Below are 5,762 nucleotides of genomic sequence, written 5' to 3'. Positions count from 1 at the left end.
ACCTCGTATCTTACTCCCCATGTGTTGTAAATTAATCTCATAGTCCTCTGGTAATTGGTAAAGATAATGTCCCCCTGCTTGGTGAAAAGTACCCCAATCCTCAGAGGTTGTTCCTGCAGAGGGCTCAGGCAGTCATCATCACTCTCTCCTCTGCAATTGAAGTCTGATGTCTAGAAGTACCCGAATCTACATGCCCCACGCCCAATACACACCCAATAAAATACATAACGTTAATTCTCATCATCTGAAGTTCCTTTCCAAACCTTATACACTCCGTCTTCAGGCCACGAGTGGCCTACCGGGACTATCCGACATCCGTGTCATCCTCAGTGGAGGATGCGGATAGGAGGGGCATGGGATCAGCACACCGCTCTCCCGGTCGTTATTATGATATTCTTGACCGAATCCGCTACTATTCGGTCGAGTAGCTCCTCAATTGGCTTCACAAGGCTGAGTGAACCCCGAAAAATGGCAACAGCGCATGTCCGCCTGGATGGTCACCCATCCAAGTGCCGACCACGCCCGACAGTGCTTAACTTCGGTGATCTCACGGGAACCGGTGTATCCACTGCGGCAAGGCCGTTGCCCAAACCTTATACAAGAACATGAAAAATCAATTCAGGTAAGCAACAACACAAAATACTCCCTAAAATAACTGCCAACCTGTCACAGACAGAAATCTCCCTATATATCAACATCTGCAACAAATATCTCAAAATACCACAATGACATCCTTCATTATTTGCACAAAATTCTCCTATCATTGTCACCAAGGCGCATAAAACAACAAATACACACAATAAAACACCAAAATCTCAATATACTAGTAGTTCTAGGATCTCACTCCATATGGTAATGTGCATGTAACTTGCGAGGGTTCAGTCTGTCTCTTCTTCTTAACATTTTTCCCCTTCTGCTGGGAGTGGCGCCACCGGTACCAGCAGCAATGAAGCTTGTGTGAACCAAAAATGACATATACATTCGACATGTAAGCTTTTAAAGATGCAGTTCACTGGCAATTTCATCTCAATAACCTGGTATGGATCTTGATACTGGGGGACGAGTTTCTTCATTTTCCTGCTTGGAGTGTATTAGTTTGTTAGCATTACCCACTGACCAGAAACATATTCCAGTAGCTTAACATTGCACTGGCCCATCTGTTCTTGCCATTCAAGGGCGTTAGTGTTGGCTTTCTGTACCCACTTCCATGCCTCTTATAATGTCTTCACGAAGTTTCGCACAATCTCACCATTTCTCTCCACCCTAGGTTTGACTATCTCAAATAGTGACAGCATTTGGCGACTATACAGTACCTCGTATGGCAATACGCCTGTACTTCTGTGGAGCTTCGAATTGTAAGCAATTACAGCTTGTGGCAATAAAGCATCACAACCATTTTGATGGCTGTTCACATAGTGGCTCTGCATTTTGTCTCTTGTTCGACTCCCCACCCCCATGACAATATAATACATGGTCATTTATCTGCTTTAACACTTCTTCTCACAATGTGACTGGTCCCATCACTTCTAACTCCACATAAAGTACACTGTGGAGGGTTTAACCACCTCTTTCCCATTTGGTCCAAACTTGCCACAGATACCCATGCGCCTGTGACTAGCAAAAACTTGTGTTACTTACTACCTACTACAGTAAACAAGTAAAATTCCACTGCTATATATGTTTCTGTTGCATTAAAATCTATGGGGAGTGCAGCTCAGTGGCTCTGTGGCACTGTCTGCTCCTTTTCTTGCAACTCGATGTCCAACTTTTCAAACCTCCTACACTGCAGTTGACGACAACCCCATGTTATATGGTCAAACTATCAGTGACGTTAACACATTATGTTAGCAGAAAAGATATTTATTATATCACAGATTCTAGTTACTTCATCAGTTTCTTCTAAAGTTTTTGCTGTGCACGTGGTTCCAGTGAAATACTTTGGAAATTTTGTGCGCATCTTGCGCAACACGTCGAGTGGTAATCCCTGCAAAAATGCGTCTAATGCCCTCTGCTCTGTTTCTTCTGGAAGAACCTTTCTCACATTGTCTCTGTCCATTAACTCGTATGTACTAAGACTGATTTTTCTTATTCTATCTATGGAACTTTCGATGGATTCGCCCTGCTTTTGTGACATACCATTTAACTGCTTGGACAGTACCTACAGCTATTCTGTCATCCATATCATCCATGTCTCCACAGCACATCAAATGTCTCAGCATTTTTCAAGTTCTCATGGTATATTACATGAGTTTTTGCATCCCCTAATAAATATAGAAATAACTGTTCATCTCTCCAACAAGTTATCCATAAATGATAATACATTGTCTCCTGCTCTGCCTGGGAAAGGATGGTTAGCAGTAGAACCATCCAGGGATGGCTACTGATAAACGGGACGCAATTCTTTCCTCTCTCATAGCATTTAACTGCATATGCAGATCAGTATTATCTACTTTCAGTTGAGCTACTTGATCCAATAAAGACTGAACCAATTCCTGAGTGGTAACCACCTGCGAATTAGATTTGCTCATTGTAAAGCCTCTGTCTAACACACTACGAAGGTTGCCCAAAAAGTAATGCATCGCATTCTTTTTAACAATTCTTTATTGAACGTAATGAGAATTACACACACGAAAGAATGGTGTTTTATCTACGCACCCTATAACCTCCATCCCGTTCTACGGCCTTCCTCCATCGCATAACAAGAGCGGGTATCCCCTGTCGGTACTAATCCTTTTCCTGGTGGCAGAGCCAGTACTTCACTGTGTGAATCACCTCCTCATCGTCCTCAGAATGTCTTCCACGAATGACATCCTTTAATGGCCCAAACATATGGAAGCTCGCTGCAACATCTCAGGTGTGACAGCCTCCCAGACCGCTGCAAATCGTGGAGCTCCGACGGACCGCCTTCTGAAGACCTCACCCTCCGTGCCCAGCGAGTAACTGTCGACAGCAGATGCTCCATAGACTTTGCACAAACGCTTGTGAATATTCCCCACAGTTTCATTCTCTTCAGTGAGAAATTCAGTCACGGCATCACCTACAGACGCATTTTGAAACTGTCCTGCAGCTATGCTAGCTGTCTGAAGTGAGGGAAACTTGGCGCACTCGCTCAGGAGACTTCAGATGATACATACGTAACGTTTAGCATTCGTAACATTGTTTACGGCTGAGAAATAGAATGTGGTGCATTACTTTATATACAACCCCCGTAGTCAAACAATAGGATAAATGCAAGGACACTTAATTTTAGCTTTATTGTAACACAACTTAGTTTTTTGCCCTGTGCTAACCATGCGTACACATCAGATTGCCTGGTGTAACGTCCATATCTTCTACATGTGGGGCGTGTTACAGGGGATGCAGACACTATGATCTAACAAACTACACTGATTACATCTAACAGTACACATATGGGCATAAGTTTTTCTTGCATTATATCAGTACTCATTCTTATTTATGCCCTCGTTAACCTTTACAAATTTCAATTTAAAATGAGTCTACTAATCCATTTAGTCTGCCATTTTATGATACTTGAAGGAAACACAGTCATAAAAGATAATTTATTTTCACTCCTCCCCCCCCCCTCCCCCGCCCCCTGTGATCATGATATCGTATGCTGGCTCAAGAAGCTGCTGATATCACTGGTCCCTTACAGGTCCATAAGGTCCAAACGTTGAAGACCCCACAATAAGTCGAGATGTTGGTGCAGGATGGTTGACTGGACAGCAGGTACAAAGAAACAGTTCCTCAGTATTTGTGGAATCATAAAGCCGGTAGTAACATCAGCATGTTTATTTAACAGAATTTATACACCTAAAGTAGTCAATGCCCTGCAGGTTATGGATGGCAGTGCTTACTTTCCTCAGCACATGGCAATGGGAGATGACCACCAGCACAAGAATGCCTGACTGGGCAGGTGGCCACAGTGAAGAAACAGAGTCAGGGCGTCTGAGGGTGCGAAGCTGTCAGGCCTGCAGTCATCAGTCATGTAGTGCCTGCAAATCTGGTGCAGGCCAGTCACGCCATCCTATGCAAATGCAATGATCAACCAGCAGCATGCAATGGGCCTAGTGAAGGGGACACACAGATGGAGACTTCAAACCAAGGACCCACTGGAGGTGCCCAGGAGATGGTTTAGGTATCCCACAGCAACCCACAGCTGGAAGGTGTCAGTACAAGATCCAGAAGCATCAGTCCTAGATATGGCTTTTAGGTCAGCGGCTTGCAGTGGCAGAAGGTAATTATAGTTGAGGCTGGACGACCCACAATGGGTCGTCGGCTAGTGTGGAGGCATTCTTGGTGTAGGCAGCAGTCGACAACAGATATGGTATAGCTGGATGGATCATTATTTATACAGACTTTCCCTGGTGTTGTTATGAAAGATGCCATTTCTCATCAAGTACGGCCATGGGCAGCAAGCATTAGAGTACAACATGTTGTAACCACGACTGTCTGAATGCCAGAGAGTAGGATTTCGCGATGTCGGCCAGTGCTTTTCTCCCCAGTGCATTGAGATTACGCAGGAAGCCAGTTGTTCTGTTTGCCCTTGGGTCGCGAAGTCCTCTGGAATGGTGTCGGCATAACAAGACTGTTTCCTTGTTACATTTGTTCTCTTTTTTGCTGTATGATTTAACATTATGGTGTCTCTGGTATCTCAGAAGTACTTGCTATTGGTAAAATTACCCATGAGCGGCATTCGGCCTGAATCCATGAAGATTCTGCAGAAACGACGTATCATAACTTTTTGCTATGCCTTCAAACATTTATTGACTGAAACGAACGACTGCTTACGATTTTATCTTATGTGATGAAATCTGTGTTTCGTTTTCAACTGTTTGCTTCCGACATGGAAAAAAAATATTACAACACCTAAAAGATGTAGTTTGTTTCTTTTTACTGCAGTGGTTTGACTCCCAAACGAGCTTCAAAACAGAAATACTAAGCGGCTAAAAAGTTTTTATACTCACTTTACGCATTCCATGTATTGCAAGTGTAAATAGCTCTAAAGAGATATAGTAATATTGTAGAAACTACCCAGTACTTCAAAAAAGTTTACTGGTGTATTTTTTGCGATTTCTTCTTGCGTATCTGTCTCAATGATAGAGTTAATTCAGAGGACTTTGCAGTAATTCAATGGACTTTGTACTCTCCTATTATGCGCTCTTTCATTCCGCTGTAACGTAAACGAAACATGGCCGCCGCTGAGGCGTTGGCAACTCTACTTCCATACTGGTGGCCGACGTCGTCTTAAGACTATTTAAGGAATTGGTATTGGAACAGATGGAGAACAAGATCATGTAATCATGTTATTTTTCATCACAATCTGCATAACTTTACACATAGATCACCAGTTTCGACTATTCACTCGCCATCAGATCTATTAAACATGAGCAGTAATAGTGAGTATGCAAAGACACCCCAAAATTAGTAAAACACTTTTATAAAAACGATGCAGCTACGAACATAATGAGTCTCTAAGACCTACATATGCACACCCATTAAATGCAGTATTATAGGGTATGTAGTTGGAGGTTCAGGCGTTCTAGCTACGTATGATTGACCGTGACATCGCTTTAGCTTATTGTGTGTATAACACGTGAATTCTCTCCTAATTTTCCTACAATATCTGGGGACGAGCATACGTAATTCATATTAACTAATTACGTTTGTACTACATTTTATGGTAAAAATTCTTTTTAAATGTGACATCTCTGTTGTACAGTACCATTCATTATCGTCATTATTACTCACTTTTGTCACAC

At 42.7% G+C, this 5,762-nt stretch overlaps 1 pseudogene; it reads right to left on the bottom strand.

Annotated features, from left to right (window-relative positions):
• Positions 1-469: 469 nt before the first annotated feature.
• Positions 470-587, bottom strand: LOC124556057 (annotated as a pseudogene).
• Positions 588-5,762: the final 5,175 nt, after the last annotated feature.

Source organism: Schistocerca americana, chromosome 1 (assembly GCF_021461395.2).
Source record: "Schistocerca americana isolate TAMUIC-IGC-003095 chromosome 1, iqSchAmer2.1, whole genome shotgun sequence".
NCBI lineage: Eukaryota > Metazoa > Arthropoda > Insecta > Orthoptera > Acrididae > Schistocerca > Schistocerca americana.
This window is presented reverse-complemented; position numbering and strand designations above follow the sequence as displayed.